This window comes from Dendrobates tinctorius, unplaced genomic scaffold, assembly GCF_039654945.1.
Source record: "Dendrobates tinctorius isolate UK_male_01 unplaced genomic scaffold, ASM3965494v1 ptg000019l, whole genome shotgun sequence".
Lineage (NCBI taxonomy): Eukaryota > Metazoa > Chordata > Amphibia > Anura > Dendrobatidae > Dendrobates > Dendrobates tinctorius.
The window spans coordinates 35,114,825-35,138,567 of record NW_027361687.1 but is presented as its reverse complement, the minus strand read 5'-3'; the positions used below and the strand labels follow the sequence as shown (position 1 = coordinate 35,138,567).

General features: G+C 47.6%; 1 long non-coding RNA gene across 1 annotated transcript in view; it reads right to left on the bottom strand.

Annotated features, from left to right (window-relative positions):
• Positions 1-12,650: 12,650 nt before the first annotated feature.
• The window catches only part of LOC141082884 (uncharacterized), a 64,697-nt gene continuing 53,604 nt past the window's right edge, over positions 12,651-23,743 (bottom strand). Inside the window, exon 3 of the long non-coding RNA XR_012230602.1 lies at positions 12,651-13,754. This is a non-coding gene — a long non-coding RNA (uncharacterized lncRNA). The remainder of the gene's footprint in view (positions 13,755-23,743) is intronic.

Below are 23,743 nucleotides of genomic sequence, written 5' to 3'. Positions count from 1 at the left end.
TCAGCCTAGAATCATGAAACTCCTGCAGAAGTCTAGGCCACAATGAATCTGGAACAAACAGTTTATCGCTTGGCCTGGTTGCCGGAGCTAGGGCCTGAGCCCTTAGGATTTCTTGTTCCAACTCAGTTGAGACCCCCGCCACTACCACCCCTGGGGGAAGAATGGAGGATGGCGGCTCAGGGGGAGACACTGGATCAAAACTTCTGGACAGGGCTTCCGCTTTAACATTTTTGGACCCCGGTCGAAAAGTAATTGAGAACTGAAATCGTGAAAAAAAAAGTGACCAACGGGCCTGTCTAGGAGTAAGCCTCTTAGCAGATTCAAGGTATGCCAAATTTTTGTGATCCGTGACAACCGTGATAGGGTGAGCCGCCCCTTCCAAAAAGTGCCTCCATTCCTCAAACGCCAGCTTGACCGCAAGAAGTTCTCTATTGCCTACATAATAGTTTTTCTCAGCTGAAGAGAACTTCTTGGAGAAGAAGGCACAGGGTTTGAGATTGGTAAGGGTGGCCGGACCCTGGGACAGCACAGCCCCCACCCCCACTTCAGAAGCATCCACCTCCACAATGAATGGTTTGGACGGGTCAGGTTGCACCAACACCGGGGCAGACATAAAACATTTCTTAATCGCTGAGAAGGATTCCTTAGCGAGTACAGACCAATTTTTTACATCAGCTCCCTTCTGGATAAAATCCGTGAGTGGTTTCACCACTTGTGAGAAACCTTTAATGAATCTCCGGTAATAGTTTGCAAATCCTAAGAAGCGCTGGAGCCCCTTGAGATCTCGAGGCTGAACCCAGTCAGCGATCGCCAGCACCTTCTTAGGATCCATATGAAACCCCTCACAGGACACAATCAACCCCAAAAAAGACAGCTCCTGTACAAAAAAACGAACATTTTTCCAATTTGGCGAACAATTGGTTCTCCCTGAGACTCAGGAGAACTGTCTTTAGATGTTGCAAGTGAGATTGACTGTCCGGGGAATACACCAAAATATCATCCAAATAAATAATAACAAAACGGCCTATCAGATCAGAAAACACAACATTGATGAAATTTTGGAAAATAGCGGGTGCACTAGTTAACCCAAATGGCATTACCAGGTTCTCAAAGAGTCCTTCTGATGTGAGGAATGACATTTTCCACTCGTCCCCTTCCCGAACCCTTATCAGATTGTAGGCCCCCCGCAGATCTAACTTGGAGAACCATTGGGCCCCAGCTAACTGGTTGTATAAGTCTGGGATGAGGGGAAGCGGGTAAGAGTTCCTAACCGTTATCTTGTTCAGTTCCCGAAAGTCGAGGCATGGCCGCAAACCACCATCTTTTTTCTTCACAAAGAAGAACCCTGCTGCCACAGGTGACACAGAAGGCCTGATATGCCCTTTGCGGAGACTCTCAGTTATGTACTCCTTCATGGCTTGGCGCTCAGGCCCAGACAAATTGAACAATCGAGCCTTAGGTAACTTGGCTCCGGGTACTAAATCAATGGCACAATCATAGGGTCTATGTGGTGGCAGCGCCTCAGCCTCACTTTCGGAAAAAACATCTTCGAAATCTTTCAGGTACTCCGGAATACCTTCCAGATCGACAGACGACACAGACACGGATTTAACAGCGTTAACAAGATGTCCCCGGTTACCACATTGATTATTGCATCCCCATTGAGTGATTTCCCCTGTAACCCAATCAATGGTAGGATTATGGCGTTGAAGCCAAGGCATCCCCAGTACCAGTCCTGCAGGCAAGTTATCTAGCACCAGACAACTTAGTTTCTCCACATGAGTGGAACCCACTTTTAGAGAAAAAAGTTCAGACGTGCAACAGATACCATCTTGGGTAAGAGGAGATGAGTCAATTGCCAAAAGTTTAACAGGATCATGAAGCCTGACTGTCCCTATCTTATTAAGAGTCATAACCTTGGTATCAATCAGGTTCACAGCCGAACCGCAGTCAATAAAAGCAGTAGTCTGAACAGGACCATAACCAAGTTCCAGTTCCACCTGCAGCACCATTTTTGCACATGAGGAAAATTGTACCTGAAGGTCTGGGTAGCCTCCTCGATTACTACCCAGACCTAGTCGTTTCCCGCCATCTTGGAGGATGACGGACAGGAGGGGCAGTCCTTCTTCCAATGTCCAGATTTCCCACAATAGAAGTACAACTGCTTTTCCCGGCGGCGTCTTCTTTCCTTTCCCTCACAGGTGACAGCGCTCACGTCCATAGCCATAGGAAGAGTCTGGGTCTCATCTCCACTGAAGAATAAGGGCGTTTCCCGTTGCATAATGCCTCTAGCCCGCAGCCTGCGATCCATGCGAACCGCTTGGATCATGGCATCCTCCAGGGAGTCAGGCGGAGGATGGAGTGACAAAGCATCCTTCAGACGTTCACACAGGCCTCTGTGGAACAGCCCCCGCAGGGCGGCATCACTCCAGGAAATCTCCGCTGCCCAACGTCTGAATTCAGTACAGAACCATTCGGCCGAGTGCTCCCCCTGACAGACACTCATTACTTTGTCCTCAGCCAACCACACTCTATCAGGCTCATCATAAATAAGCCCTAAGGCTTCAAAAAATGCATCCACAGACATTCTCTCAGGGGCAGAAGAGGAAAGCGAGAATGCCCAGGCTTGTGGGGACCCCCTAAGCAGGGACATCACCACCCCCACCCTCTGTTTCTCATCCCAGAGGAGCGGGGTCTCAAAGAAAAAAAAAGCTTACAGCCCTCCTTAAATGCCCTGAACTCATCCTTGTTACCAGAAAATATATCTGGCAATTTAACCGGGGATTCAGGTGGGACTAAAATGACATCTCTATTCCCCACCTGCTGGAATCCTGCGGAAAGTACCCCCTGAACTGAGTCCTCAACCCGCCGTTGGGACTGGGCCAGAGCTTGGTGTTCCAAACTAAGCTTCTGCAGTGACTGAGTCAAGCTTTTCACCTGCTCAGATAAAGCACACATTGGGTCCATGCTGCAGAAGTGAGGAGAGAAAAAAAAATTGTAGGCCAGTTATAATGTCAGAAACACCGCACTGAGCATGCTCACTGAGCCAGTGCGCGTGTCCTGAGTAAAGCGAACAGTGCTCAAAGCTACCTGTGGAGCGGGCAGCAACCGAATAGATGTGTACTTCAGAGCCGCAGGACCTGAAGCACGTGACTGCTAGAGGCGTGGCCTAAACTCCACAGAGCTAGGAGCTGCAAGACAATTCCTAGCAGAGTAACTGCGAGACAAAGTTACCAAGGGGCATAGACAGTGAGAATAGTCAGGACGTAGCCAATGAGTCACTCACAGAGATAGCTGCAAGGTACCAGAGGGGTGAGCAGAGAGTAGTCAGGTCACAGGCAATGAGTCATACACAGATAGTTGCAAGGTACAAGAGGGGCGAACAGAGAGTAGTCAGGTCACAGGCAATGAGTCATACACAGATAATAACGCAGTACAAAATCAACAGGCAAACTCACAACGGGAAACAGAGGCGGGTCAGAACCATATAAACAAGCTATAGCAACAAACAGGCACACGGGGGTCAGCACACTAGGCCAAAGGCAAAAGTATAACTGGCAGGGATTGAAGCTACCCAGGGGTTTATGAAGCTCTCCCAGAACCAGAAAGAGGCTACAATCATTAACCCCAAGTGTGCAGGTCAAAACCTGCACAGAGCTCCAGACATTAACCCCCGGTGTGCAGCTCAAAAACCTGCACTGGGATCATGACAATCAGTATGTCTTTGGAATGTGAGAGGAAACCGGAGACCCTGGAGGAAACCCACACAAACATGGGGAGAACATACAAACTCCTTGCAGATGTTGGTGGGAATTTTGACCCAGGACCCCAGTGCTGCAAGGCTGCAGTGCTATCCACTGAGCCACCATGCCGCCCATGGTTTGTGATGAGTCTGCAGTCATTCTATGTGACTGCGGACTTCTGAATTCTCATAGTGCTCACTGCACGCTGTCAGGATTCTCTGATATTGGCGATTTACATACATGCAGTCACATGCTGACTAGACATGTGTGGCCTCACTTAATGAAAATGAACTTAGCGAGGCCAGGCACGTCTAGTCGGAGTGTGGCCAGAAGTATATAAATCACATACTTGTGCTAGCATGACTGTACATCAGCAAGGGAGAATCCTAAATGTGTGCAGTGCATTAGTAGTGAGAATCCAGAATCCTGCTATGTCAGGATTCAGCTCTGCAGGTTCCAGTAGTCATCACATGGACACTTCACTCATTTGCGATTTTCATACTTATGGTCCTGTGACAACGAGCTTCTCTTCCCGCTTCTCTTAGTTTGTCATTGAACATTGAGAGCATTAGGCTGGAGTCACACACAACGTATAAAAAAATCGTTCCGTTTTTCACGGACGAGAATCGCACAAATGTTTCATGAACAGTGATCTGTATGTCATCCGTGTGCAATGCGAGGATGTGATTTTCTCACATCTAAGCATCTGTGTGACATCCGTATGGCATCTGTATGACGAGATTTTCTCTCCGGCTTGCAAAATGGACATATAATATATACTGCTCAAAAAAATAAAGGGAACACTAAAATATCACATCCTAGATATCTCTGAATGAAATATTCCAGTTGCAAATTTGCATTTGTTACACAGTGGAATGTGTTCAGAGCAATAAAACATAACAATTATCAATGTAAATCAAAATGAAAAGCCCATGGAGGTCTGGATTTGGAATGATACTCAATATCTTTGTGGAAAATCAATTTACAGGCTGATCCAACTTCAGTGGAAATGCCTCATGACTGTCATGATCCAGGATGGGGTTTGTCTTTGGCCCGTCCTGGTCAGACAGGGGTTATTTGTTTCTGCCTCTCTCTGGCAGAGGGCGGCTATTTAATGCTCACTTGACCTAGGTCCGGTGTCAGTTATACTCCTGCCCTCGGCTGAGTTAGTTGACCTTGTGCGTACGTGTGCCTTGTGACTGTGATACTTTATGCTTGTTTTGACCCGGGTCTGTCCCTGTTACAAGTTCTGCCTGTTCCTTTGGTACTGCTCTGCTATTCCCGTGTATGACTCTTTTGCCTTGGACCTGACTACTCTCTGACTGCCTCCCTTGTACCGCGTTGGTATCTCTGTGTATGACTCATTGCTTATGTTCTGAGTATTCTCTACTTGCTCCTTCGGTATCTCTGCCCTCTCTGTGTATGACCCCCCCACTTGTCTGACCTGAGTTCCCCTAATCTTCACTCCAGGATTCCTGTAATAGAATCCTACAGTTATCTACTGCAGCAGGATGCTAAGCCACGCCCCCTGTGGTCACATGATCGTAGGTCCTGGTACTCTATACTACCTTTAGTGTCGCAGGTCCCGTGCTCAGAACTTTCACTACAGTATTGGACCCCGTGCTCTCCCATAGTGTGGGTAAGTCACCCTGCTCTGCGTGGCAGTTTGCCGACGCTGACAGGGTCCTGACATTAGATTCCTGACATTATATCTGACCGTTACCATTTTTTTCTCCTCTCCCCTTCTCCTGTGTGTGTGATGGAACCTATGCACGCTCTTTCTGAGCAGGTAAAGCACCTGACTCAGATGTCTCAGAAACTCCTGGGGAACAACGAGTCCGGGCTCAGTCTCAGCAGCTGATCACTGACACTGTGCAGGGGGTTTTATCATTGGTGGCTCAGGATGTTACATTAGTTTCCCCTGAGTCTCCAGTTAAGTTACCGGATATCTTTTCTGGAGATAAAAAGGAATTCAGAGTTTTCAAGGAGCGCTGTAAGCTTTTTTGTTCATTGAGACCACACTCTTCTGGGGATGAAAGTCAGAGAGTGGGGGTCATTATATCTCTGTTAAGAGGAGCCCCCCAGGCTTGGGCTTTCTCCCTTCCGACCACTGACCCTGAGCGTATCACTGTGGATGCATTTTTTGAGGCCCTGGGGCATATTTATGATGAGCCTGATCTGAGGCGTATGGCTGAGGACATGGTGATGAGTGTATGTCAGGGGAATCACTCAGCCGAGTGGTTTTGCTCAGAGTTCAGACGCTGGGCTGCTGAGTTCTGCTGGAATGATGCCGCCCTCCGGGGTTTGTTACGTAGAGGCCTGTCTGAACATCTGAAAGATGCCTTGGCTCTCCACCCTCCGCCTGATTCCCTGGAGGAGGCTATGACACAGGCCGTCTGAATGGATCGCAGGCTACGGGCGAGGGGAGTGATGCAGATTGAGATACTGTTATTCTCGCAAGGAAGGGGAGCCAGTCCTACATTGGAAACCATGGGGATGGGAACCATCGACCTCAGGGAGAAAGAAAGGAGACAACGACGCTTGGGAAAATGCTGTTTTCACTGTGGCGATTCTGGACATTGGAAAAAGGACTGCCTCTCCTGTCCACTGACCAACAAGCAGCTGAGCCCAGGTGATTGTCGTGGAGGTCACTCAGGCTCTCAGGTACCTTTTTCTCCATTTTCAAAAATGTTATTGCAAGTGGAACTTTGTTGTGGGAGTGTCTCCACATCCACTTCTGCCTTGATGGATTGCGGATCGTCGTTGAACTTTATTGACTCTGACTTGGTGTCCAGGTGTAAGTTAGGGACAGTTAGGCTGGAGACTCCTATCCATGTTGTTGCCATTGACAAAACACCACTGGCTAAGAATGACATCATATTTCTTACAGAGGAGTTTCTCCTTAAAGTGAGTTCCTTGCACTAGGAACGTATTTTATGTTTTGTTATGGACAACTTGCCTGCGGGACTGGTGTTGGGGTTCCCCTGGTTACAACTACATAATCCTGTGATTAATTGGGAATCTCAGGACATTGTTAAATGGGGTCCCTATTGTTCTGAAAAATGTCTTGCTATTTTGTCTGTGTCATCCGTTGGTCTGGAAGGTATTCCGGAGTACCTAAAAGACTATACGGACGTTTTCTCCGAAAAAGAGGCTGAAGTTTTACCACCACACCACCCATTTGATTGTGCCATTGACCTCATTCCAGGTGCTAAATTGCCCAAGGCCCGCTTGTATAACCTTTTGGGTCCCAAGTGGGCTGCTATGAAGGAATACATTTCCGAGAGTCTCCTGTTATGAATGGGTCGCCGAGGAAAAAAAAACAACACAAGCTAAGTCTCAGAAAACCAGAGAGGTTGGTATCTATGCAGACTGCAGATCCCTGATTCTAACCACGCAACTAGTAGCAGTCGTGGAGCGTTCCTACGTTGGTCCTAGACGCCTCGTCACAACCGGAGAGCTAAATAAGCCTAAAGCAGGAAAAGAGGAAAACTAACTGCCCCAGAGCAGAACCCAAAGGAAAGACAGCCCCCCACATGTATTGATGGTGAAACAAGATGAAAACACATACAAAGGCAGGAAAATAGGCTGAGCAAACGATGGGGCCAAACTAACTAGAAAGGACAGGAAAGGAAAGATACTGTCTGCAATCTGCCAAAAACCAAACCCAAAATAATGTCCAACACATCTGATAGCAAAATTAACCCTGAAGTCACTAGACTTCTCCCACTATATCAGCACTCTGAAATATTCTGAGACAGGGCAAAAAGAGGCCAATCTAATAAGGGACAAAAAAAAAGCAAATTGGCAAATACAGATAAATAATAGTGGAAATTCAGCACAGCCCAGCCGGGCTGGCTGACCACACAAAAAACTGAATTGACCAGCAAGAGCAAGTGTTAACATTAGCAAAAACAAACTTAACTTGAGAAGACTGGAACAGAGCTGAGTCCAAGACCTGAGAAGCAGACTGAATCACCAGCAACAGGATAGGGCATCGGCTGTCTTATATCCAGTCTGATACTCCAGAGATCCAATCGTTATCCTCCTCACCAGGTGGCCGATCACTACCAATTAAACCAACCTCACTACCTCCTGTCACCACCAGAGGGAGAGCGGAAGGAGAACTCTCAACTGATGGAGCCGAAAATGAGCTCATAGCAGTCTCTGTAAGGGACACATTCGTCCTTCTGTCTCTCCCGTGGCGGCGGGGTTCTTTTTCGTAAAGAAAAAAGACGGTGGTTTGCGCCCATGCCTCGATTTTCAAGAGTTAAATAAGATAACTGTGAGAAATACGTATCCCCTCCCACTTATTCCTGATTTGTACAACCAGTTGTCCAGAGCTAAGTGGTTTTCGAAATTAGATCTACGGGGAGCATATAACCTTATCCAAGTCCGGGAAGGAGATGAGTGGAAAACTGCTTTTCTCACTACTGAAGGGTTGTTTGAAAATTTGGTCATGCCTTAAAGTCTGACCAATGCTCCAGCGGTCTTCCAAAATTTCATTAATCATGTGTTCTCTGATTTTATTGGATGTTTTATGGTTGTGTATTTGGATGACATACTGATCTACTCACCTGATTAACAGACTCACATTGGTCATATTTGGGAAGTTCTCCAAAGGCTTCGGGAGAACTGTCTCTTTGCTAAACTAGAGAAATGTTTATTTTTTGTTCAGGAACTGTCTTTTCTGGGATTCATTGTGTCTGCTGAGGGGTATCGCATGGATCCTAATAAGGTGCAGGCCATTGTCGATTGGGTTCAACCTTGTGATTTGAAGGCTCTGCAGCGTTTCCTAGGATTCACCAATTATTATCGCAAATTCATAAGGGGGTTCTCACAGGTGGTTAAACTCCTCACAGACATGACTCAAAAGGGGGCCGATATCAAGAATTGGTCAGCCGCAGCGATAGCGGCGTTTCAGTTTTTAAAAAAATGTTTCATGTCTGCTCCGGTTCTTATTCAACAGGACCCGTCTGAACCATTTATTGTTGAGGTGGACGCCTCAGAGGTGGGGGTGGGGGCGGTATTGTCCCAGGAACCCGCCACTTTGACTAATTTGAGACCCTGCGCCTTTTTCTCGAAGAAATTCTCCCCTGCGGAGAGAAACTATGATGTTGGGAATCGAGAACTTCTGGCCGTGAAGTTGGCCTTTGAAGAATGGAGGCATTTTTTGGAGGGGGCTGTCCATCCTATAACCGTAATTACGGACCACAAGAACCTAGCTTACATTGAGTCAGCTAAAAGGTTGACTCCTAGACAGGCTAGATGGTCACTTTTTTTTCCCGATTCCACTTCTCTGTCACTTTTCGACCAGGATCCAAAAATGTCAGAGCTGATGCCTTGTCACGCAGTCTAGATCCAGTGTCCCCCCCCGAGCCTCCATCCTCCATTCTTCAGCCCGGGGTGGTGGTGGCAGGTATTTCTAATATGTTGGAATGGGAGATTCGGGAAGCCCAGTCTCTTGCACCTCCGGCTAAGCCGGTGGATAAACTTTTCGTACCAGCTCAATTTTGTCTCAAGGTCCTCCGGGAGTTCCACGACAGTTCTGGGTGGACATCCAGGGATCTCGGTTACCCGGAAGGCCATCGCTAGAATATTCTGGTGGTCTTCTTTAGCCTCTGATGTTGGGGAATATGTGTCTGCTTGTGATGTTTGTGCCCGTGCAAAAACCCCCCCATAACCGGCCGGCCGGGGAATTGGTACCACTGCCAATTCCTGAGAGACCATGGACTCATTTGTCCATGGATTTCATCACCAACATTCCCCCCTCCAAGGGTAATACCGTCGTTTGGGTTGTGGTGGACAGGTTTAGTAAGCAGGCACATTTTGTACCCTTAGTGGCTCTACCTAATGCGGAAACGTTGTCCAGATTGTTTGTTGAGCATGTGGTGCGGTTGCATGGGGTACCCTTGAATGTGGTGTCTGATAGGGGAGTACAATTTGTTTCCAGATTTTGGAGGGCATTTTGTAAAAGGTTGGGTATTGATCTGTCCTTTTCATCCGCTTACCATCCAGAGACTAATGGGCAGACTGAGCAGACCAATCAGTCTCTGGAGCAAATTCTGCGTTGCTTGACCTCAGCCCAACAGGATGATTGGTGTACTGCGTTACCTTTGGCCGAGTTTGCGTTTAACAACCGCATTAACCAGTCTACGAGTACATCTCCCTTTTTCTGCAACTATGGGTTTCATCCATATTTTGGAGAGTTTTCCCGTTTGGACTCTGGGTGTCCTGGGGCGGATGAGACTGTCCAGCGGTTGGGGGAGGTATGGCCGGAGGTCCAGAGTAACATTAAGAAGGCCCAGGATAAATATAAGTTTATTGCAGACAAAAAACGGTCCATGGGGCCGGTGTTCCAGGTTGGGGATAAGGTATGGCTATCTACCAAGAATATAAGGCTCAAGGTCCCCTCTGCGAAGCTTGGACCTAAATTTATTGGTCCCTATGAAATTACCGAAGCGGTTAACCCGGTGGCTTTTCGGTTGCGACTCCCGCCATCTCTACGGATCCCCAATGTTTTCTTTTGAAACCTGTGGGGTCCTGTGGGGAGGGATCATTGTCTTCCCCGCCACCGGTTTTGGTAGACGGGCAGTCTGAGTACGAGGTGGAACGAATTGTTGACTCTAGGTTGGTCCGTCGTGCCCTTCAATATCTTGTACATTGGAAAGGCTACGATCCTGAAGACCGGTCGTGGGTTCCTGCTCGATCGGTTCATGCGGATCGGTTGGTCCGGGCCTTTCATGCCAAGTTTCCCGAGAGACCTGGGGGTCCAGTGGCCCCCCGTTGAGAGGGGGGTACTGTCATGATCCAGGATGGGGTTTGTCTTTGGCCCGTCCTGGTCAGACAGGGGTTAATTGTTTCTGCCTCTCTCTGGCAGAGGGCGGCTATTTAATGCTCACTAGACCTAGGTCCGGTGTCAGTTATACTCCTGCCCTCGGCTGAGTTAGTTGACCTTGTGCGTACGTGTGCCTTGTGACTGTGATGCTTTATGCTTGTTTGGTTTTGACCCGGGTCTGTCCCTGTTACGAGTTCTGCCTGTTCCTTTTGTACTGCTCTGCTATTCCCGTGTATGACTCTTTTGCCTTGGACCTGACTACTCTCTGACTGCCTCCCTTGTACCGCGTTGCTATCTCTGTGTATGACTCATTGCTTACGTTCTGACTATTCTCTGCTTGCTCCTCCGGTATCTCTGCCCGCTCTGTGTATGACCCCCCCGCTTATCTGACCTGAGTTCCCCTAATCTTCACTCCAGGATTCCTGTAATAGAATCCTACAGTCATCTACTGCAGCAGGACGCTAAGCCACGCCCCCTGTGGTCACATGATCGTAGGTCCTGGTACTTTATACTACCTTTAGTGTCGCAGGTCCCTTGCTCAGAACTTTCACTACAGTATTGGACCCCGTGCTCTCCCATAGTGTGGGTAAGTGACCCTGTTCTGCGTGGCAGTTTGCCGATGCTGACAGGTTCCTGACATTAGAGTCCTGACAATGACAAGGAGAAGATGCTCAGTAGTGTGTGTGGCCTCCACGTGCCTGTATGACCTCCCTACAACACCTGGGCATGCTTCTGATGAGTCGGCGGATAGTCTCCTTAGGGATCTCCTCCCAGACCTGGACTAAAGCATCCGCCAACTCGTGGACAGTCTGTGGTGCAACATGACGTTGGTGGATGGAGCGAGACATGATGTCCTAGATGTGCTCAATCCGATTCAGGTCTGGGGTATGGGCAGGCCAGTCCATAGCTTCAGTGCTTTCATCTTGCAGGAACTGCTGACACACTCCAGTCACATGAGGTCTGGCATTGTTCTGCATTAGGAGACACCCAGGGCCAACCGCACCAGCATATGGTCTCACAAGGGGTCTGAGGATCTCATCTCGGTACCTAATGGCAGTCAGGCTACCTCTGACAAGCACATGGAGGGCTGTGTGGCCCTTAAAAGAAATTCCACCCCACACCATTACTGACCCACTGCCAAACCGGTCATGCTGAAGGATGTTGCAGGCAGCAGATCGCTCTCCAAGGCATCTCCAGACTCTGTCACGTCTGTCACATGTGCTCAGTGTGAACCTGCTTTCATCTGTTAAGAGCACAGGGCACCAGTGGCGAATTTGCCAATCCTGGTGTTCTGTGGCAAATGCCAAGCGTCCTGCATGGTGTTGGGTTGTGAGCACAACCCCCATCTGTGGACGCCAAGAGAATGCCAAGAGTGTGCAAAGCAGTAATCAAAGCAAAAGGTGGCTACTTTGAAGAACCTAGAATGTAAGACATATTTTCAGTTGTTTCAAACTTTTTTGTTAATTATATAATTCCACATGTGTTAATTCATAGTTTTGATGCCTTCAGAGTGAATCTACAATTTTCATAGTCATGAAAATAAAGAAAACTCTTTGAATGAGAAGGTGTGTCCAAACTTTTGGTCTGTACTGTATATATATATATATATATACATGTCATTGAGACACACACATATATATATATATATATATATATATCATAAACAGATAGACAGATAGCAGAATAGCCGATAATTCAATTGCCGGCTTCTATAAAATCATTACAGAACCCGACATGAAATGACACATGGTTTACAGACAGTAAACAATTTCATTTCATTTAGAGTTATATATGTCTTTGACTAATAATTAGATTAGTTTATGTGTGTTAAATTTGGGACATGTAGGTGTTAAATTACAGGGTATATTCCTGGAAAAAAATTGTGTGGGCTCCCGCGCAATTTTCTCTGCCAGAGAGGGAAAGTCAGTGACTGAGGGTGTCGAGGAAGCTATTTTGGGAGGGCTAAATTAACCCTTCATGGTTGAGCCAGTGATTTCCAAATTATTCCAGTGTTGCTAGCAACTCAAATGTCCACACGGAGACTGGGGTCTCTGTACGGGAGGATCGAGGCAGATCACTAAGCTCCTTTATTTTAGTCACATTTTTTATAATCTTTTGCTTAATTATGCAAGGTTCTCAAGTACCAATAAAATCATTTCACTTTATAAGCCAATAATATTGCAAGAAAACCGGAAACTACATATATGTCTGTACCTAAATAGCGTAGAAAGTAGTACAATGGCATATTCTTCAGAGTTTTACACCCCCGCCTCCCTTATACAGATGGGAACAGTCTGGTTTCATGACAGCCCATGCCAATTACAAAAATTTATCTTACAACAACAAAAATTAAGAAACGAAACCTTACAGAGAAATGGAGAAGTGAAACTTAAGCTCTGATTTTAGTATTAACCCTTCACATTCACCCCTAGATAAAAAATTTTAACACATATGCAGCATCAGAGGTGCTATTCAAGCTAACAGCTTGAGGGGTACTGGTCTTCACATGACTGATGCCGTGTTACCAGTCATGGCTGTCGCGGCGCACCCGTCCCCCCCTGTATACTGCAATTCACGAATAACAATTTTTGATGACGGTGGTGGGGATCTTTTGTAGGTAGACATGTGCTTGGCTTCAACATCTTCATCAAGTAGCCTTTTGAGATCGGTGCAGAGAAGAGCAGGGGCAACGACACCTTTGGTATCATCATTAACTGTCTTAGTGCAGGATTTACTAATACATACAGAAATACACCAAAGAACAAGTTTTAGTATCACATATACAACAAGGATACAGGCAGCAATGTGTAACAAGCTTTGTAAGATCCCAGCTATCCAGCCTCCAATTCCCTTAAACCAATTGGCTGGATTGAGAAAGGAGAAGGTGTCTGACCACCAACTGTCCCTATTACAATCACTGTCTTTATCATATTGATCTCTGAGTCTTTGAATATCTTCTAACTTTAGCTTTTAACTTCTACCAATAATAATATGAAAAATGCGAAAAACCAAAACATTATGTCCCCTTCATTTGCTATTGGCTTGTTGGGTGATGAGGAGAACTTGATAGGGACCGTCATACAAGGGTTCTAGTCCGTGCTTCCTGACATGCCTCTTCACGACTACCAAATCACCAGGCTTCAGGTTATGACAGGTGTCGGTTTCTGCTGAATCTGGAAAAGAAAAGAAAGCTAGAACATAGGTGTTAGCAAGATTTTTACTAAGCTGAATAACACATTGAACAGCACGGTCAGTTTCTTCTGATAACTGCTGAGGCTGGAAATTTGCAACTGGGGGCCTAGTACCAAACAATATCTCATATGGGGACAGGCCATGCTTTGCAATAGGGGTAGTACGAATATGGTATAGTACAATGGGTAGGAGCTCTGGCCATGGAGCCGTAGTCTCCTGCATCATTTTGGTCAATTGTCCCTCAGTGTGCCGTTCAGCCTCTCAACTTCACCACTGGATTGTCGGTGGTACGGAGTATGGAGGGCTACAGTGGATCCAAGCATTGTCAGAACTTCTTAGTACACTTGAGAAGAAAAGGCCGGACCTTGATCACTTTCAGCAGCTTCTAGAACCCCATATCTGCATATAACTTCCATCACCAGTTTCTTCGCTGGGGTCTTTGCAGTCATGTTGGTAACAGGGAATGCTTCCAGCCAACTGGAGAACCAGGGCCCAGTAGAATTTTTGCACCAGTGCGAGGGCCTGATTCTTTCCTCGATGTGTAGGCCCATGTGCCCATATGGCAATAGCAAGGTACATCCGCTTAGGGAGACACACAAGTCGGTCCTTTTTCCAGAGACCATTATCCATTCGTGCCCCATCAGTCTTCCATTGCTTCACCTCTTCCTTTGGAGACATTCTCTGCATCATCATTAAGCGGTCTCGCGGGGTCCGACAGAAAACTTCAGTCTGTTGTAGATCCTCAGGTTCTTGTAGGGTCAATGCTTCTTGTAACTGTTTACGCTGAGAGCGTGTGGTCACCATAGTTGGTATGGTTGGTTTAACGGGTAAGAGATCGGCGGCTTTTGCTTGCATATCCACAAATATGTTGCCAACAGTCTGTGGACTGGTCCTAGGACCGTGCGCCTCAACTTTGATAATAGCCACCTGAGTAGGTAATTTGATTGAGTCCATGAGGGTTTTAACAGCTTCAGCATTTTTCACTGGGGTTGCGGCAGTAGTAATAAACCCTCGATTGGCCCATAGAACCCCCAAATCGTGAGCAATACCAAATGCATACCGTGAGTTCATGTATATATTAGCCCTTCTGTTCTTGGCCAAAGTACATGCAGTAGACAGAGCCTGGAGTTCTGCTTCTTGTGCTGACTGTGAAGGTGGGAGCGCAGCTGCGTGCTCTACAGTGTCCTCTGTGGTAACAGCATATCCCGTGTGAATCTACCAAACTCATCAGCATATCTTGAACCATCCGTGTATAACACCAGATCAGGATTTGGGAGTGGATTCTCACTGACATTTGGTGGAGTAGCTGTTTCTTCAGTCAGAAGTTGGGAACAATCATGTTGGAGGTAATCTTCATCACTGCCATCTTTCCTTATAGTTCATTATACCGTCTTTCAAGGCATTGTAAAGGGGTTGCATTATGCGGGATGTATCCGGTATCCACTGACAAAAATAAGTGCACAGTCCAAGAAAACGGTGGAGTTCAGTTTCATCTAGTTTCATCTTTTGGGAAAGGAAGGGAGCTGACAGCTATTTTTCTTTCTTCTGCGAGGTGTCTGGCACCCTGAAGGAGACAGTGACCCAAGAATATCACTTGACCAAGGCAGAACTGAAGTCTCGAGGCTGAAACCCGACAATTCAGTGCTGCCAGATGCTTTAAGGAGGCTAACAGTGGCAACAATGGCAAAAGACACCTGCTCATATTTTTTTTTGAAAACTGGTTGGGACTGTTTTGGGCCCCTTGTGACATAACTGTCCATGTTAACTATCGTTCCTGATAAGTGAATGCAAATAGAAACTGGCAGTCTGGGTGTAACGGAATGCTAAAGAAGGCATTGGTAAGATCAATAACTGTAAACCAAGCAGCATCCTGGGGTATTTGGGACAAAAGAGTATGAGGATTAGGCACCAGGTTTGAGAAACACTTTTACTGGTTCTACAGGCATTCTCCCTATATCATTTGGCCCTTTTGACCAGAGTTTAGATGGTATCTCTGAGAGGTATGGGGTGAGTCGTTGATCCTCAGGCAATATTGGGGGTGGATCTGGGCCTATCAGGTCCATCATAACCGTAAGAAGGGCATGCAAAATACAGATTTCCTCACTGTCTTCATCTACATAGGGATTCTATAACGAAAAAAACCATCTGACCATCATCTTGGAATTGTATTCTGGAGCGGAACTGTGATAATGAATCTGCCCCTAGTAAATTTGCTGGACATGTGGGAGAGATTACAAACTGAGCAGTAACCTCGGGGAAAGGTCCTACAGGGATGGGTTTTGTCAGAGTATGTTTATTGGGTCTGCCATCTACTCCAATTAAAACAAGCTCTTGATCTGAGAATTGAATAGAGATATTCATAGGTACATCTGATGACTTGATTATAGAATTGGTGGCCCCAGTGTCTACCATGAACTTAACAAGGGTGTCCCCTACAGGGAGCGTGATGGATGAGCATGCCCCAGGTTTGGTGGAGGACATTGTGATGGCAGACGCTGGTTGGCCACCCCTTCAGTATGGACAATTATCAGGATTTTGGGGCTGTCCGTAACCGGGGTATCCTCTGGGGTTCCCAGTATTTAGATTACGATTGGAAGAGGGAACTTGGGGGTAGCATCTATCAGCGGGAGTGTGACAGTCTCTCTGAAAGTGACCAAATCGTCTGCAGCGCCAGCATTAGCAGGGAGGGGCTGAGGAGCAGGATTCCCACTAGCTGAAGTCTGAGGGGGGGGCGAGAGTTTGCTGTGTGCTCCAATGATACTCAATGATACTGATAAGAGACTGGCTGTGTGCTCGCAGCTGCGGTGGGGGCGAAGGGGGATATGGTGTGGGCTAAGATGGGAGGGGGTACTGAAGCAGCTGCAGCTGCTAGCTTGCTTTTTTCTCTCTCTCTCTCCTGAACAGAGCAGGTTAAAGTCTTCTGAAAACTTTTTTTTTCCTCTGGATCGGGTGAACGGGGATTGAGGCTGGCTGCGGATAATAGGTGCCGTTAGCAGAGGTGGGGGCTGCAACTCTCGGTCTTCTTGTGCCACAATTATAACAGACCTCTCTCCACTAAGGATCAGTAACTACACATACAGCACAGATCCACCCGGCAGGATCATAGGGTGGGGGCATACTGAGTTTTGGTAGTCCAGGATACATCGGTGCCTTAGGGTTAAGGGGCACAGAGCTTACAGTCGGGAGGAGGCTTGATTTCCTGGGGAGGGACCTTATCATCTAGCAGGGAAACTTCTTGTTTCAAATCATCACTTTTAACTATTCGACTGCCTGACACATTGTCTGGATCTTAGATCCTTCTTTAATCAATCACATTCTCATACCACAGTCACTTGCTTGAACCACAATACATCCAGTCCCTGTCATAATAGACAATTTTTCCTTCTACAACATAGCAGTAACAGAATTCACTTGCTGTTCAATTTCCACATAACCTTCATTATACAATTCATGTGCCAAGCCATGGAATTCCTCAGCGCCTTTAAGTAATCCATCATCAGTCAATCTCTCTTTATTTATTTTTTATTTATTTATTTATTTTTTTTAACTCCTTCATCCCATAGCGTAGGCTACAACCTCCCGCCCTTAGGAAATCCCAGAATCGAAAATATTTTTCCTGCATTCTTGACAAATTTCTTTCCTCGTCTTTGAATCATAAGACTAACAGTATCTGATCCTTCACACAATTCCAAACTTTTCTTTTTCTTCCACAGAAACATAATTCTCTCCTTTAGAGCTAAATATCCTGACAAATTGTGCACAATACTGGAGCAGCCGTCTCCGTTTGTTCCACAGGGTCAACCCCCTCTGGGAAGCCCAAAATTCGCGGTACTCAGTGAAAGGAGGAGGGCGCCTCAGACTATCCCTCCGGACACCTCTGGTTATATATATCTATCTATATATACCTGAGTTACGTATCCTACCCATCTTCGATCACATCACCACGCCTGATAACTAACAATGACCAGGAATTCAGGATATTTTGACTATAAAGAGAGTCACAATCACTGGTCAATCCGGGGTGTCCGTCCCTTATGAGGTACGGTTTGAGCACTGGGCCCCCAATGGGACTACACCTCTATATGATTCCACCCATGAATCACCCCACCACGGGGATAAACCTCAGATCCTCTTTGCAGCAACAAGTACAGGAAAACCACACCAACAGTCAGTCTGAACAGTATAACTGCCAACTTACCGTGGTCGTGGGGGGTGATCAGTCCCAATTTTCCAGCACCTGTGTCCGCTCCGAGGGTCCTTTGTCTTGTTGTCCTCCGGGGGCAGAGGCGTCCCTGTTCGGGGGCCCCACGTTGGGCGCCATTGTCGAGGAAGCTATTTTGGGAGGGCTAAATTAACCCTTCACGGCTTAATTATGCAAGGTTCTCAAGTACCAATAAAATCATTTCACTTTATAAGCCAATAATATTGCAAGAAAACCGGAAACTACATATATGTCCGTACCTAAATAGCGTAGAAAGTAGTATAATGGCATATTCTTCAGAGTTGTACACCCCCGCCTCCCTTATCTTATACAGATGGGAACAGTCTGGTTTCATGACAGCCCATGCCAATTACAAAAATTTATCTTACAACAACAAAAATTAAGAAACGAAACCTTACAGAGAAATGGAGAAGTGAAACTTAAGCTCTGATTTTAGTATTAACCCTTCACAAGGGCAGATATTAATAGCCTACGAAGGGACCATGGTTTTACCCCCCCCCCGGCTACAGACATATGCCCCCAGCCACCCCAGAAAAGGTGCATCTGTAAGAGGCGCCAATTCTGGCACCTAGCCTCTCTATTCCCACTGCCTTTAGTGGTGACATGTGGGTTAATAAGGGGTTAATGTCACCTTGCAATTGAAAGGTGACATTAAGCCGGGTTAATAATGGAGAGGTGTCAATAAGACACCTGTCCATTATTAATCCAATGGTATTAAAGGGTTAAAAATACTGCAGGTGACAACTACTACATTATCTGTGCTTAGAGAGTTATCACTGTGTTACCTGTGGTGTTACATAGGACTGCAGATGACATCTACTATACTCAGGGCCGTATTTGCCATTAGGCACTCATGGGCACGTGCCTAGGGCGGGACTCTGCGGGAGGGTGGCACCTGAGCAAGTTTTTTTTTTTTTTTAAGTCCGGGGGTCGGCCCTCCCCCTCGTTCATCCCCCATCATACTCACCTCCTCCAGCGATGCCTGCTGGATCTCCAATGGTCCTTTGCCGATATCAGTTCTTCCTGGCAGATCAGCTCCACTACCTCCAGTAACCACCAGAGGGAGCCCAGGAAGAAAACTCACAACACCTCTGTCAATCTGACCAGCTCCACTACCTTCAGTAATCACCAGAGGGAAGCCAGAGAGAGAATTCACAACAGTACCCCCCCCGGGAGGAGGGGTCACCGAACCCTCATCCACGCTACCAGGCCAGTCAGGATGGGCCCGGTGAAAAGCACGAACCAATCTTTCGGCATGAATGTCAGAAGCAGAGACCCAAGAATTATCCTCCTGGCCATAACCCTTCCATTTGACCAAGTACTGGAGTCTCCGTCTAGCCAAACGAGAATCCAATATTTTCTCTACCTCATACTCCAAATTACCTTTAACCAAAACAGGGTCAGGAGGCGCCGCCATGGGAACTACTGGCTCTACAAACCTCTTCAACAAGGATTTATGGAACACGTTATGAATCTTAAACGTAACTGGAAGAGCCAAATGGAAAGAAACGGGATTAAGGATTTCCAAAATCTTATCCGGTCCAATGAATCTTGGCTTGAATTTTGGAGACGCAACCTTCATAGGAATATTCTTTGAAGACAACCAAACCATATCACCCACTTTAAACCGGGGACCAATGGTCCTATGCCGGTTGGAAAACCGTTGGGCTTTTTCCTGAGAGTGGGACAACTTATCCACCACTTGGTCCCAAATCTGCTGCATTCTCTCTATCACACATCCACACTTGGGCAGGCCAAAGATTCCTCCTGCCCTGAAGAAAATCGAGGACAAAGCCCAAAGTTACAGAAAAAGATCGACATCAAAGTGGCAGAACTAGCCCTATTATTTAGCGCATTTTTGGCCAAGTGCAAGAATGAGACCCAGTCATCCTGATCAGCAGATATGAAACATCTCAAATAGGATTCCAAAGTCTGGTTTGTTCTCTCAGTCTGCCCATTGGTCTGAGGATGAAATACAGAAGAGAAAGATAACTGAATTCCCAGTTTGGAACAAAAAGCTCTCCAAAATCTGGAAACAAACTGGACTCCTCTGTCCGACACAATGTTCTCAGGAATCCCGTGCAACCAAACCACCTGTTGTAAAAACAAGGGCACCAACTCAGAAGAAGATGGCAACTTTGGGAGTGGTACAAGATGGACCATCTTAGAGAATCTATCACAGATCACCCAGATAACAGTCATTCTCTGAGAGACAGGAAGATCAGAAATAAAATCCATTGAGATATGAGTCCATGGCCTCCTGGGCACCGGCAGTGGCATCAACAACCCACTAGAACGAGAACAGGGCTTGGACCGAGAACAAGTCCCACAGGACTGCATAAAATTCCTGACATCACGAGATGTGGCAGGCCACCAAAAAGACCGACTCACCAAATCTCCGGTACCAAAAATACCTGCATCACCAGCCAACGCAGAGCAATGAATTTCAGTCATTACTCTTTTCCTCCACTGGTCAGGGACATACAATTTTCCCATAGGGCAACGTTCAGGTTTGTCCTCCTGAAATTCCTCCAGGGCATGTCTCAAATCGGGTGAGATGGCGGAAAGAACTACACCCTCATTTAGAATGGTAGTGTAACAACCCTGCTGGCATCACTGCATGGCCTCCCATCCCCCACACACCAACTTACTTTCTGCTTCAAGCCATGCTGTGAATTCTGTCTGTTGCCAGCTCTGTGCCTCTGCTCTCCATTTTTCCAGACTGTGTGTATAGGGGGGCGGCGCCTGAACTCTCTGGTTCTTATGCAGTCAGGGTGCACCTGGGTAATCTGTCCCTGACCAATCACCTGGAGCCCTTGACTATTTAGTTTCACCACTCCCACTGAAACATTGCCTGTGCAATGTCTAAACTCAGTTAGCTCCTTGCTGCTGAACTAGCCAGGCCCTGTTCTGTGTATCTCCTTCTCTGTAGGAATACTCTGTCTCGCTTTGTACCTTGTCCGCCTGCCAGGAGGCAGAATATCCTGGCCCTTGAGTCTTGTTCCCTGTACCTTGTCCGTACTCTGTCTGCCTGCCAGGAGGCAGAATATCCTGGTCCTTGTGTCTTTGTCCCTGTGTCTCTGTCTGAACTCAGTCTTACCTCTGTCTGTCAGTCTCCTTGTTTGTGGTTCCTTCTCTGCCGTGTCTTTCCTTGTGTCCTCCCTGTGTGTGCATCTGCACCCTCGCAGCTTTATCTGTGTTCCGCACTCCTGCGGCTCTGCCTGTTCCGCACTCCTGCGGCTCTGCCTGCTCCGCACTCCTGCGGCTCTGCCTGCTCCGCACTCCTGCGGCTCTGCCTGTTCCGCACTCCTGCGGCTCTGCCTGTTCCGCACTCCTGCGGCTCTGCCTGCTCCGCACTCCTGCGGCTCTGCCTGCTCCGCATTCCTGCGGCTCTGCCTGCTCCGCACTCCTGCGGCTCTGCCTACCTGCATCTCCTGTGTGAACAGGTCCAAACCTGTTCTCTCATATACCACTCCTTCCTGCCTATATCCATACCTGCATCTCCTGTGTGAACAGGTCCAAACCTGTTCTCTCATATACCACACCTTCCTGCCTGCATCCATACCTGCACCTCCTGTGTGAACAGGTCCAAACCTGTTCCTTCATATTCCACTCCTGCCTGCATCCATACCTGCACCTCCTGTGTGAACAGGTCCAGACCTGTTCCTTCATATTCCGCGCCAGCCTGCATCCATACCTGCACCTCCTGTGTGAACAGGTCCAAACCCGTTCCTCCATATTCCACTCCTGCCTGCCTGCCTGCATCAATACCTGCACCTGCTGTGTGAACAGGTCCCTACCTGTTCCTTCTCCAAGCCGTGCCTGCCTGCCCTGTATCTCAGCCGTGCCTGTCGTGTCTACCTGCCTGTCTATAGCCTCTGTCAAAGTGACTTGTCCCCGAGTGGGACCAGCAGCCACAGCCAGACACCACCCTGGAGTGGCACCCGACAGCTATCTGCCGCATAAGCCTGACCTCACCATCAGAGGCTCCAGTGAAGACCGAGGTAGCTGTCGTAGTCACGCCCCTTCCAGGGTAGTCTGGTTTGTGGCACAGTGGGGCCACAACCCCCCGGCTCGCGCCATTCAGCCAAGGCGCGAGCGTGACAGGTAGTAGGCTCTGTCACATCAAGAGAATCCGCAAAGAAACTCCTAGAAAAGGCGTCCGCCTTAACATTCTTAGTGCCCGGAAGTAAAGAGACCACAAAATTAAAACGCGTGAAAAACAAGGCCAACCTAGCCTGTATAGGATTCAAGCGTTTGGCTGATTCAAGATAAATCAAATTAATGTGGTCGGTGAGGACCACAACTTGATGTCTAGCTCCCTCCAACGAATGTCTCCACTCTTCAAATGCCCATTTCATGGCCAACAATTCCCGATTCCCCACGTCATAGTTACGTTCAGATGGGGAGAATTTTCGAGAAAAGAAGGCACAGGGATTCATATTAAAAGTCACCGGATCTCTTTGGGACAACGGCTCCTGCACCAATCTCAGAAGCATCTGTGGCGCCCCTGAGGATTCAGTTGCCACAGAGGTACTGCACGTCCTCGTGAGGTGTGGTACCCCACCATCCAGGTAGGTTGGAGGCTCCTAACCACGCTCCAACACTAGCATCCCACACAAGACAGTAGTTCAGAAAAGCCACATTGCGGCTCCCTGCTTGTAGTGTAGCAGAGCACCTTTGGTGGCTCCCTGCTTGGAACACTAAACGTGCTGAGAGGCGGGTGGAGTTAGAATACATAAAAGAGTGGGAAGGTTTAGAATTGCAGTTCAGTTCGGAGTCAGTCAGAGAGGAGTGAGGAGAGAAGATCCCTGGGAGAGGGATGGAGGAAGGAGGTGCTGCAGCAGATCTCAGTGACCTGGGTCTGCTGGCACGGGAAAGGAAAGAAGGAGAAAGACATTGAACAGAAACCTGATCTTCCATAAGAAGGAAAGACTAGTACGGAACGTAGGAGTAAAAGGGAACAGAGGAAGAACCCTGCCTAGAAGTTCTAAGCGCAAGGCCGGGGCCCGGTCCCCGAGGTTGTATGGACACTAATGGTTCTGCAGCAGACACTGGTGGAGTAGTGGGCTGTAAATGCACTACTGCCATCTCAGACTTGGGGCACTACAGCAACTTGGATAGTGAACTGGGACTTAGGAGCAAGGAGTCCCTGAAGCAGGCTACAGCTGTCTGCCGTACAAGTATAGTTCTTGGGAACATCTGTTAGGAGGAACTCCAGTGTAACTCAGTACTGGGAGTACTTCACTCAAAGGCGTTATAGAGGAGATGTTCAGAAAGGCACATGTTGGCGGAGTGTTGGATGGGAGCATTCCATCTGACCTGGAGGCTGACTGAGTCCCTGACCCGGAGGACACAGCACGGAGGCAGGCACCTGTGTGTACTATAAACTGTGAGTAAAGCTTTGGAACTACAAGCCCTGGTGTCCTCCATTCATTCCTGCGCTAACACACTCAGTACCGCTACATCTGGGTACCAGCTTCTACACCGCCTGTGCCTCTCCTCTACCCCTACATCTACACTGCCCTGGGACTACAGCTCCACCTGTGGGGAGCTTCACCATCTTGGCTGCAACACACCACCAGTCCCAGAGGATCTGCATGCAGCATTGGCTTAACATCTCACTTGCCGAACACCACAGGTGGCGTCACGAACCATTCATTCAATTAACTACATTTCAAACAATTACATTCCCCCATTACTTGGGCGCCCAGGGCCACGGACCGGGTTACCGCCGCTGTGACACAT